This window comes from Elephantulus edwardii, unplaced genomic scaffold (assembly GCF_000299155.1).
Source record: "Elephantulus edwardii isolate Elephantulus edwardi_28Jun2011 unplaced genomic scaffold, EleEdw1.0 scaffold00011, whole genome shotgun sequence".
NCBI classification, from domain to species: domain Eukaryota; kingdom Metazoa; phylum Chordata; class Mammalia; order Macroscelidea; family Macroscelididae; genus Elephantulus; species Elephantulus edwardii.
This window is the reverse complement of record NW_006399761.1, coordinates 20,529,944-20,542,962: the sequence shown is the minus strand read 5'-3', so window position 1 is coordinate 20,542,962 and position 13,019 is coordinate 20,529,944. Positions and strand designations below refer to the sequence as shown.

The window sequence follows — 13,019 nt, the reverse complement described above, 5'->3', positions numbered from 1 at the left end:
GAAAGAATTTGTTCAAATTTGTATTAGAATTTTGTAAATAAACTAATGAAAAGAAAAAAGTCAACTTGGGGAAGGGGAAGGACGGGAAAAGGGGTAAAATGTGCAACAATGAATGAATGAAAATCTAACTTTTCTGTAAAGTTTTGCCAAAAAGCATTTTTAACGAGATTTTTAATTCTTTCAATCTATGGAAATAGTTTCTTGTTATTAAATGCCACTGAGTCAAGTATAACTTGTAACAACGCTATGAAACCCGATCTGAACCCTGCCCCCATACAGCCCCATTCTATCCATTTCTGATACAGGTAGAGCCCATATTATAGCTAACGTTAGATGGATCTTGGCAGAAAGCAAAGAATACCAGAAGAATGTCTATCTGTGCTTCATTGATTATGCAAAAGCTTTTGACTTCATGGATCACAACAAGCTGTGGCTGGCTCTGAGAAGAATGGGAATCCCAGAACATTTGCTTGTGCTAATGCGAAACCTATACTTAGACCAAGAGGCAGTAGTCAGAACAGAGCAAGGAGACACTACATGGTTCAAAATCAAGAAGGGGGTTCGTCAGGGATGTATTCTGTCTCCATACCTTTTCAATCTGTATGCAGAACAGATCATCCGAGACGCTGGGCTGTACGAAGAGAAATTGGCATCAGGATTGGTGGAAGAGTCATCAAGAACCTGTGTTATGCAGATGACACAACCCTGCTTGCTGAAACTGAGAAGGACCTGAAGCGCTTGCTACAGAAGGTCAAGGACTACAGCCTCCTATATGGATTGAAGCTCAAAATCAAGAAAACAAAGATTCTCACCACTGGGCCAATTGGCATCATCAGTATGGATGGTGAAGAGATTGAGATAGTTAACAGTTTTACAGTTTTAGTTTACTTGGCTCCACAGTCAACACTCTTGGTAACAGCAGCCAGGAAATCAAGAGATGAATTGCATTGGGAACGTCAGCTGTGAGGGACCGCTCAAGAGCACTGAAGAGCAATGACGTCAGGCTGGAGACTAAAGTGCGCCTGATCCGGGCGATAGTCTTTGCAATTATGTGCTATGCATCAGAGGGTTGAACAGTGAATAGGGATGTCAGAAAGACAATTGATGCTTTTGAGTTGTGGTGCTGGAGAAGAGTGTTGAATATACCATGAACTGCTAGAACAAACAGGTTTGTTCTGGAGAAGGTGAAGCCAGAATGCTCCTTGGAGTCAAGGATTCTGAAGCTTCATCTGACATACTTTGGGCATGTTGCAAGGAGGGACTGGTCCTTGGAGAGGGACATCATGTTTGGCAGAGTGGAGGGAAGTTGCAGGAGAGGAAGACCCTCAATGAGATGGATTGATTCTGTGAGTGGAGAGGTGGGAATGAATGTGTTTGAGACAGTGAGGTTGACACAGAATAGAAAGGCGTTTAGGGCTCTTGTACATAGGGTCGCTATGAGTCGCAAGCAACTCGATGGCACATAACAACAACTGTTACAGTCAATGTGTCAATCCACCTCCCTGGAGATCTTGCTCTTTCACTGACCTTCTAACTTTCCAAACAGTGTGTCCTTCTCCAAGGACCTGTCTATCCTAATGACATGCCTAAGTGTGTTAGTCGACGCTTTACCATACTCGAAGAAACACCGTGGTTGTGTTTTCTCTGAGACAAGCTTGTTTGTTCTCTTGGCAGTACATGGGACATTCAGTACCCTTCTCCAACTCATCAGAATTACTTTTATTATTGGGTGACATGGTTGAAAACCACTGAGAGGCAAGAACAATTTCTGTCTGACGCAACCATTCAAAGCTCAGCTCAGAAGCTGTGTGTGTTCTTCCTAAGCTGCACCTCCGAGATGGAAGGATCAGCTCCTCTCGAGAGCCGTGTGGCAGGTGACCTGTGTGACTCATGCCCTTCGATTTTCATCGTATATGATGATCATTCATGCCTGCCTCCTTTATCCTACTGGGTTAAGTTTCATGAAAGCAAAATTTTTATCTTGATGCTTCCCTGTACCTCAATGAGTAAAATATTAATTAGAGGCGGGGAAACCCCTGCTGAACAATCAAGCATTTAGGTATCTTTCACATGCTGCCCAAGAAAACTGTAAAGTGAAAATGATCATAAGGTGAGTTCTGCTTTCGGTCATGGCAGACTACTTCCACAATTAGTCGACGACCAATTTGACAGAACTAAAAAAAGTATGCAGAATAGGAAACTAATTTCTCCAAAGGCTTTAGAGAATGAAGGAGGACATGAAAAATCCCAAGGCGAAAATCTGGGAGAAAAGATAAATTCACAGGAAGAAGAAACTTTTTCCCAGACAGACTCTGCCAATTTTGAAAGAGATGGTTAAGAGGGTGAGAAATTGTGATAAATACTCAAAAGATGAGTAAGGAGGTAAAGCAAAGGCTTCAGGCTCTGCCAGACACGGGCAATCTGACACATGGTCCATGCTTTGATAGGGACCCAGAGCTACACCCCAGAAGCGAGGGTGAACTGGAAACACACATGGACAGAAGCCCAGGCCAGAACAACCTCACTCGCTCGCTGTATTTAAATGGCAGGATACTGCAATTCTCACGTTTGAAACTACTGTTACTGGCAGGACCATCAAGCTGCCACGTCTCACCACTACCCCAGGAACAAGAGATCTGAATTGGCCTGGCCCGCACCCCAGTCCTGGTCTCTGTCACGCTCAAGCCCACTGGGTCAGTCCTTCCTGCTGGACATCTTCCTCTCTTTCACTAACCCTCCACCTTTCCCAGCATGACAGCTCTCCGACTGGTTCCTCCTGAAAACAAGCCCAGAGTAATAAGTGAGATGAAGTCTTACCACTGTTGCCTTTAAGGAGCACTCTGGTCTAGCCAGAATTGCTTGTTCTTTTGCCAGTCCACGATACAGTCAATAATCTTTGCCAATACCCCAATTGTAAAGCATTGATCCTTCTGCAATCATCTTTTTCATTCAACTTTCAGATATATAGAAAGCAAGTGAAGAAAAACTATGATTTGGATCAAACACACCTTGGTCTTTGAACGAACATCCTTGCTCTATGGAACTTTGGAGAAGTCCCTGACAGCCGATCTCCCCAATGGAACATGGCTTTTGATTTCTTCACTGCTGCTACCATGGGTGTTGGACGCTATCGTCGTTGTGTGCCATCGATTCGGAACTGGCTCACAGCTGACCTTCCAGGAGATTCTCAGTGCAGTGAACTGCACGGGAGGAGACTGCTCATCTTTGTCCTGCCGAGCAGCTGGTGGATTCAAACGATCGGCAGCATCAGGATGGATGGTGAGAGACTGAGAGTGTTCACAGCTTCAGTTTGCTCGGCTCCACAATCAACACTCTTGGCACCAGCAGCCAGGAAATTAAAAGACATACTGCGATGGGAAAGTCTGCAGTTAGAGACTTCTCTAAAGTACTGAAGAGCAACAGTGTCAGTCTGGAGACTAAGGTGCACCTGATACAGGCCATGGTCTTTGCAATTACTTGCTATACATCAGAGTGCTGGACAATGACTAGGGATGACAGAAGGAGAACTGATGCATTTGAGCTGTGGTGTTGGCAAAGAGTACTGAATATACCATGGACAGCTAAGAGAACAAACAGGTTTGTCCTGGAGAAGATGAAGCCAGGCTGGTCCTTGGAAGCAAGGATTCTGAAGCTTCATCGGACATACTTTGGAAGGAGGGACCAGTCCTTGGAGAGGGACATCATGCTTGGGAGGGGGGAGGGACAGTGCAGGAGAGGAAGACCCTCGATGAGGTGGATTGATTCAGTGACTGGGGTAATGAGAGTAGGTGTCTCACAGACAATAAGGTTGGCACAGAACACAGCAGGGTTTAGGGCTGTTGTACACAGGGTCACTATGAGTCACAAATGACTCAACGGTACATAAAAATCACCAGCACCACCTTTGAATTGGCAGCACAGTTCCTTACCTCCAAGCCACCAGAGCTCCCTGCTGAAACTATTAGATTACTTCCTTTAAGTTCATGTACAAAAGACAGTTTTTCCTAAAGAACTAATGGCAAGAGAGAGACACTGAGGACTGGCCTTGATACATCTAGATGGTGTACACTAAATTATTAGTAGTACACTAAATTATCCTAGGCAAAACAGAAATACTCTTTAAACTTTCATTCGGTATCTGATCTTCAGAGAACTCACAACAAGACACACCCCTATGAGTTACTGACAACGTTAGGCTTCCAAGGTGCAGAGCAGCAGGGCCCTCCACCATCCTGGTCCTGCTCCTGGAGTGGCCACACTGCCCGAGTCTCGCCACCTTCCTGATCTGCAAGCCCAGCCCGAAGCCTGTCTCAGGCTCTGGAAGGGTACAGAGGCTTCTTCGGGAGAAGAGACTCCCAAGTGCCCCTTCCTGCCACAGAGGTCATGAAAGCCCGACACAGGGACTGTGTGTGAGACCCTGACAGCTCCTTCTCACGAACCTCACTGTCCTCCTCCACTGCTGCCCCCTTGTTCAGCCCTGGCTTCTTGTCAATGCAATATGGGTGAGACTGTTTACTGCTGTAACAGATGTGACCTCTCCCAAGTGCTAAAAAGCAATGATGGTAGTCTAGAGGCTAAGGTGCACCTGATCTAGACTATGGTCTTCGCAACTACTTGCTATGCATCAGAGAGCTGGACAATGACTAAGGAAGACAGAGGAAGAATTGATGCCTTTGTGTTGTGGTGCTGGAGAAGACTCTTGAACATACCATGGACTGCCAAGAAAACAAAAAGGTCTGTCTTGGAGAGGGTGAAATCAAGAGGCTAGCCTTGGAGGCTAGGATTTTGAAGCTCCATCTCACATATTTTGGGCACATGGCCAGGAGGGACTGGTCCTTGGAGAAGGACACCATGCTGGGAAGGGTGGAGGGACAGTGAAGGAGAGAAGACCCTGGATGAGATGGATTGATATAGTAACTGGGGCAATGGAATTAGGTGTGCTGGAGTCAGAAAGACTAGCTCAGGACACGGGAGGGTTCAGAGCTGCCGTATACGGGGTCACTATGAGTCATGAGTGACTTGATGGTACTTAACAACAATAGATAGGAAGTATCAGATGAAATAATTTCCACGGAGGGATGTCATAATAGTAGACAGATAAAAACATGCTATGAATTAGTCGACTCTAGTAAATTCAGCTAAAACTCACTCTCGTGGTGTGGCTGCATGTTGTGCGGTTAACCAAACAGTCAATGGTTTGAATTCACCAGTTGCTGGGCAGGAAAAAGATGAGCTATCTTCTCCCATGTCGCTGTTTACCGCTGAGCCAGAACTGACTCATAGCTGACGCCCCAGCGGGTTTTCAGAGGCAGTAAATTGCACGGGAGGAGACTGCCCCTCCTTCTCCCATGCAACGGCTGACAGATTCGAACTGTGTGCCCTTGGGATGGCCGTGCAACTCTTTATAAAAACTAAAACCTCTGTGCCTTTGAGTAAGAACTGACTCAAAAATGATCTTCTACAAACTGCACAGGAGGCGGCTGCCTGAGGAGCCACTGCTGGCTTCAAGCTGCCAGAGGGAAGCTGCCCTTGGGTCAGCAGCTTCACTCCCTACGCCCCAGGTCGCTGCACTCCTCAAGACCTCCTGTGAAGAGGTACGGCCTTGGAAACGTAATGCAGGGCCCACAGAAATCGGAATCGACCAGACAGCAGTGGGCTTGGCATTTTGGTTTCAAACCATAGATACACATTTACGCTAATCATCAGTCTTTCTCTCCACTATCCTGTAAACTCTTCAAGGGTAGGAATTTTTATCTGTTTATCAATTTATCCCAAATGCCTCCAACAATCTGGGATGTTAGGGATTAAAAAGGTCAACATTTGACAAAGGAAGTTAAGCTGGGAAACCCACTGCTGAAAAAGAGGAAACAAGCCCGTCCTCAAGACACTTTGAGTGAAGACAGATTTTTTTATAATAGCCCTAGTGGTGCAGTAGTTAAGCAGGCAGCTGCTATTCATAAGGTTAGTGGTTCAAAAGTATCAGTCACCCCTCTACAACTATTGACATTTATTCCAGAGGCATGTTATTTAGGAAGTGGATGTCACTCCTGCTTCCAAAGATTTCATTACTAAATTTAATTGACTATATTTCATTACTTAATTTTAATTAAATTGTTGGACTAAAAAAAAAAGTATCAGTCACCTCATGGGAGAAAGATGACAGTTTGCTTCTGTTAAGATTTATAACCCTGGAAACTCCAAGGAGCAGACCCGTTAGGTGCCCTGAGTTAGAATTAGCCTGAGGACAATGGGGTTAGTTGGGTTCTGGCTAACATAAATACACTGCTAGGGCCACAGGGGAAATGTAAACAGGACCTCATCACAGACACTGTCCATAATGAGCGGGGAACTCACCTCAGAAGACATTATCTGAGGAATTAAATGATGCAATACAAAAATTCATTGACTTTGAGTTAGAATTGACCCCCGAGTGGGTCTTCCAGAGCTTCACAAAACTTTTCACAATAGCCCAGTGAACAGCAACAGCATAATTAGGACATGGAGAGAGAGATCAGCTGGCCCAGTGGACAGAAGGCGATGCTACCAAGCCAAAGGTGGGTGACTTTTAATCTGCGGCCCTTAGGCCTGTCTTTCATTGTTTTTGTTCAGACATTCCTTTAGGTCATATAGCCCTGGTGTACAAGTTGCTTACTGCAGTCACTTTTGGTTGCTGTGAGGCTGAACACTGTGACACTGATATGTCAAATGTGTTAATGGTTTGCTACCCAGTGAGGACAGAGAGTGGGGTGCAGCTCCTCGATTAAAACAAGCTTGGAAGGAGGAGTGGCATCCACTTCCATAACAGCTTGCTTCCGGAAACCCTATGAACCTGGAGAGAGGATGAAAGACACCTAAGCGTTGAGGACTCTCCTTCATAGGGTCGCTATGAGTCGCCTGAGACTCGATGGCACTTAACAACAACAATAAGAAAACAGAAGGCTTTTGGGACATTTCAGGTAAAGAAATCAAAGTGAACAAATATGTTGTTGTTGTTGTTAGGTACTATGGAATTGAGTATAAACTCACAGAAACCCTATGATCAAAAGATCTGAACCCTTTTCTCCCCTGCACCATCCTCATACTTCCTGACACACAAAAGCCCACTGCAGCAGTCACTGTGTCAGTCCACCTGGTTGAGGGTCTTCCTCTCCTTTATCAAGCCTCTCCTTTATCAATCCTCCAACCTTTCCAGCATCATGTCCTTCCCCAAGGAACAGCACCTACTAGCAATATGTCCAAAGTATGCAAGGGAAAGTCTCATCATTCTTGCCTCCAAAGAGCACTCCGGCTGCACCCTCTCCAAGACATATCTGTTTGTTCTTGTTATTTTATTTAAAAATAAGCAAATATATATAAGGTGTATTCTTTTATCTGTCCATTTATTCTTTCAACAAATTTTAATTAGGCTTCTACCATGTGCAAGGCACTAGGCTCAGTGTCACAGACAGCCCCACAAGGTCCCCCTATTAAGTGAAGGAGAAACATAAAAACAAAATAATAGAAAACCACATTAGAAGTAACTACACACAATTTAGGGAGCTCTGGTGGCCTAGTGGTAAGAAGCGGTGCTGCAGTCCCTAAGGCTCAGGGTTTAAATCTTCCAGCTAACCCGTGAGAGAAAGACGAGCGATCTCCTGTGCGATTTTACTGCCTCTGAAAACCAACTGGAAGATCAGCCCTGGTTCTGACTCAATGGCACACAACACTGACAACACAATGTGGCAAAGTGAAAGGAACTAAGGGGCTCCATCAGGGAAGGCTGGAGAAGAGAAGACGACCTTTCACCTGAAACGTGAAGGATGAACAGAAAGAGCTCACCTGGTCAGGCCGATGAGGGAATTCCATGGCAGGGACCGCCTAAGAGCACAGGGGCAAGAAAGAATACACCTTCCTAACACTGAAAACCATTCAGAAGGCAAAATCAAAGTGAGAGAGAGAGAGAGAGTGAGTGAGTGTGTGTGTGTGTGTGTGTGTGTGTGAGAGAGAGAGAGAGAGACAGAGAAACAGACAGACAGAGAGAGGCGGTGGGGGGAAGGTGGGACTTGAAAGCTGGAGATAAGGCTGGAGAGGAAAGTCAGGATCTGATACTGAATGTCAAGAACTTAAACTTTACAAATAAACCAAAATTTCTCAGTGTGCAGTGGAATCACCTAGATTGGTCATGAACTTAATTGTAAGGTGAATAAGCATCTGTTAAAGTGAAATTAAACAGAACCAAGATTAGAATGGAGGTATTAAAGGTATTAGTTTATCTATTTGTCTATCTGCGTGTACTGAGCAGAGAAAGGAACTCTATTTCTTTCTAGTGGTTGGAGTCAAGAGAAGTGACTCACTCACCCAGGCTTCTTACTAAAATTCAGACTCACAGGGCCTGGCACCTGACCCGGAGTTTGTGGCAGCAGGACCTAGAATGTACATTTTTCACAAGTACTAAAGGATTCACACGTACATTCAGATTGAGAACTATGCTAAGCGAGTGGTTTGGAGTCGTGAAAGGTGACAAGGAAGAGTTCCAAAGGATCTTACTGATTTCGGAACCATCATTCTGGAATGAGAATAACAAACCTGTTGGAGGGAGATCAAGAACAGAAGCAGGAACACAGCTTCGAGGTAAGCACCGATGGTGCTGGCTTAAAAGGCTGCAAGTTTCCATTCCCAAAACAGAAGGAGCCAAGATGATCTTAGTGATGATCACAGTGGGGGAGTGGTGTTAACCCTGTCCATTTATTTAGTAGTCATGTGGCTGGGCGAGACTGTAAGAAGAGGGTGTGTGTTAGCCTATCCATAAGGGGACTGCCTAATCTCACCAATCCACAAGGCAACTGGCTACTCTCAGTATTAAAGTGAGCGAATCTAGCAGCAGAATTATTGGTATACCTTCCCCACCAGCAAAGGAAGAAGCAAGAGAATGTAGTGTATCCTCTGGAGCCAGAGATTCTTTCACTGGCCAGACCAAGGCCTACAGGAGCGGCAGTCAGAGCAGAAACCAGAGACTTGAGACGGAGTGGACCTTGGACCAAGTTGCCGTGGAATCGGAGCCAAGAGCCTTTTGTCCAAGTCTGTGGGACCACTAGAGGACATGGGTGGGCACGGGAGAGCCACAACCGGCAGGACTGAGAGCTTTGGAACATGGGCCTAAAGGCGTGAGGCTGTGACGCCTGCAAGCACATTTCAGAAGGCGTCCTGATGGGATTCTGCTCCTAACTTGGATTACAGCCTTTTGACTTTCCCAGCATGGTTCTGTGTGGTCTGTGAACTACTGCATCAGATTTTAGAACCAGTAAAGCAAAGACAGATGTTGGGATGAGTAAAAAGAGGTGTGGGAGCGTGGGAGACATGTCTGACCTCACGGGAATTGGTTTTGTGGTGTTGATGCTGTTGACGGGAACAGTTCTCCTTTGTGAAGCTGGTAACGGTCAGATATGGCCGCTCCCATGCAGCCCTTGCTCTTTCTACAGGGGGAACAAAACACTTTAGGACAGAAACCATTTCCCAAAGAGGAACAATGGAGGAGAAAACAGGGAAGATGTATTGGAGCTACAGGTGGGTGGCTAGCTGAATACAGGCCAGAGGAGGTTTTAAACTTTCTAGGAAGCTCCTGGAATTTTTTTTTTTTTTGTCATCACAGTCCTCTAGCGCCTGGCCACCAAGATGACCATCCTGCTGTTGCTGCCGCGCTGTGGAGTTCACCCTGACCCACGGCGACCTGCGATGTGCACAACTTTTCTCCTCAGGGCTTCAAGGCCGTGACTTTCAGGAAGCAGAATGCCAAGCTCTCCTTCCAAAGGGCTCCCACCTAGATCTAACCTTTCAGTTAGCTCTCCAGCATTTTACCATGTATGCCACCCAGGGACTCCTCAAAATATCATCCTACGATGGAGAAAACAAGATATGACTAATTGTTTAGTGCCATCGAGTCGGAACTGACCCATAGCTGACCCTCCAGTGGGTTTTCAGAGGCAATTGATACAACAGGAGATTTCCCATCCTTAACCTGCAGAGCAGCTAGCAGGACTCGAACTGTGTGCCTATGGGATTGAAGTGCAGCTTCCTGCCACTAAACCACCAGAGCTCCCTAAGATACGACTACGTGTCAAATTATGAGATGGGTTGCTCAGTTAGGAAGATAGTGAAAAGGCCAGGGAAAAGATAAATGTGGAAAAAAAACAAAACCCAACTAAAAACCCAAAGCAATAATTTCAAGAAATTAACAAAAACTAAACAAGCAATCAATAAACAAATACTTTAAGGGCTTGACTGGCAGAAGAGCACAATGAAAAGTACCAGGCACTTGGGAGCCAGGCTCCTGTAGGCCAAATTCTAGCTCTACCAGACATCAGTCCTGTGTGGCCCTGAGCAAACGACTTCCTTTTCCTATGCCTGCACTTCCTCATTTGTAAAGCAGAGATAATTACAGTACCTGAAACTCAACAGGTTGTCTGATTAAATGAAGGCAAATGTTAAAACATTTGCCATGAACTAAGAACTAAGTACAACTTAAGTATGTGTTCTTAATGTCAATGCTGGTCTGGATTGCCAAAAATCGTCCTCACCTTTTTAACGCCTTTACCTCGGGAGGCTGGAGACTCACGAGTGAATTCTAACACCACTATTTATATTCACCGCATGACTTGGGAAAGTTCTCGACCCAGAATTTCAGTTTCTCTTCTGTAAACATTTCCTACAATACTACGTAAAAGTGTATGTAAAGCCCTTAAATTGTACCCTTGACGTACAGTTAAATGTTTAATAAGTGGTACCTATTATGAACAATATCCCCATTTTATTGCGCATTGTCCCTGTTCTATACTGAATCAAGATAGAGATGCCCTCTTTGAGTCTTTTTTTGACAAAATGAGTCAAAATTTTCAATGAGCCACTTGACCTACACATATTCCACTTCCAGTCATTTATCAATTCTAGGAAAAGAATCAAACATACATATTCAATGAAGCTTTTTAAAGAAAATGAAAATAACCTAAATGTTACTCAATGACTGAGCAAACGAAGTATAGTCTTCCTAATGAGATATTCTGTTAAAAGAATAAAACAGACCTACAAATACTAACACTGAAAGATGTTTATAATATATACTACACAAAACAGAGTAGCAGCAGGATCATTTCTGTATTAAAAAATATCTATATAATTACACATGTATAAAGAAAGTCCTAAAAAAAACTGTTGTTGTTGTTGTTGTTGCCGCCATCGACTTGAGTACGACTCGGAGCGACCCAGTGAAGAGCATATCTGAACTCTGTCCTGTCCTGTGCCGGCCTCACCATCTCTGACATACTCAAGGCTGCTGTCACTGCATCAAACCGTCTCATTCAGGTTCCTCTCTTTCTTTGACCCTCCACCTTTCCAAGCATCATGTCCCTTTTCAAGGAAAAAACCTCTCCTAGCAACATGCCCAAAGTAAGAGAGATGAAGCTTTGCCATCCTTGGATGACAGAAAAACAGGGTACACCGAGTTTACCAGCAGTCTCCTCTGAAGAGCAACACTGAAAGGGAAGAAGCCTTTTGCTTTCATCACCATGCTACATGGTGTGAGAAATAAAAATCTAGAGAAAAGGGATGCCAACCTACGGCTCACGAAAACACAGTAACTCTCTCCGAATACTTTGCCTAAATTATCATCCTATCTCTTAAATCACTGTCATGCTTTCAGGAAAAACATGGTCCAATAATATCACTGCTGCTGCCTCGGTGCCTCTGATTCCAGACCTCCTGGGCGACAGAGCGAAACCCTGCCAGACCCTGCGACACACCCTCACAGTCGTGGCTGTGTGTAAGCCAGTCCTGCAGTCGCTGTGAATCCATCTCAGTGAGTCTTCCTCGCAGTCCCTGACTTTCCATCTTTCTAAGGATAATGTTCTTTTCCAAGGACTGGCACGTCCCAAAGTACCTGAGACGATGTCTCGCCGTCCTCACCTGTAAGGAGCACGCTGGCTGCGCCTCCTCTATTCCAACAATATTAGCGTATCTTCACTGTGATGAACTTAATCTCTGGAAATTTTATATTCAGCTCCTGAATTATGCATTTGAAGTAGGTGCACAGGACGGATAACAGCAGAATAGGATGCTAGCATCTAGCTGGACAGTAGGGTTTTGTGCGTTTAAACATTTTTTTTATTATTATATACTGGTTTGCTTACAAAGTTTGTATACAGTGTGTTTCACACTATCCTTCATTCACACTGTGTTTCATTCAATCATTCCTGTTGATTACGCTTTATAAATCACCGATGACCACCTATGCCCACCATTACCCTGTCTTTCTAGATGCCTGCTCGACCTTTTCCATTTCCTTTACACCCTTCTCTCCATCTACAAAACTGCAGGACCCTATCATTCCTCCCTGTCCAGACTCACCCCTCTGCTCCCCTCTCACCCTCCTTGGAGCTTCATACATGTTTAACTAGCTCTCTTTCTATCCTGGGTAGCAGTTTTTCCATTCTGTGGATTCAGAGGGCTCTCAAGTCCTAGTGCCATGCCAAACAGGACTATTAGTGGAAAGCATAAAGAATTCTCTATCACTTCAAAGACCCCTAAAAAAGTGACTATCTTCCCATATGCACAAATACACTAGGAAAACCCTTTGTGTGGCTTCTATTTCTAGGCTGCTTCTTCCACACTGAGACTAGTTTCAGTCTCATTGCTGAATTCGCTATTGAGTTAAATCAGTTCCAACAGTTTAACAGTCACAGCGCCTATTCACCATTCAGAAAGCGGTCTCCAGAAAAGGCTTAAGGACACAGTCAAGGAGAATCAGAGCACTTAAGAGCAGCTTTGCTTTGAGAAATCCATGACACTCTTCACTGCCATAAGATGATCTTCTCTACAGAAGAAATGTGTTTTAAACCAGTGAGGAAAATTCTAAATAGATTTATTCCACAGGTACAGGTGTCATTCAATAAGTAGGAAAAAGTAACCATGTGACCAGAGAGTTTTAAAAATACAGGCTTCAGAGATTTTATATATATATATATATATATGTGTGTGTGTATATATATATA

At 44.5% G+C, this 13,019-nt stretch overlaps 1 protein-coding gene across 1 annotated transcript in view; it reads right to left on the bottom strand.

Annotated features, from left to right (window-relative positions):
- The window catches only part of REL (v-rel avian reticuloendotheliosis viral oncogene homolog), a 45,389-nt gene that overhangs the window by 11,769 nt on the left and 20,601 nt on the right, over nt 1–13,019 (bottom strand). The gene's annotated exons all lie outside the window — the stretch shown is intronic.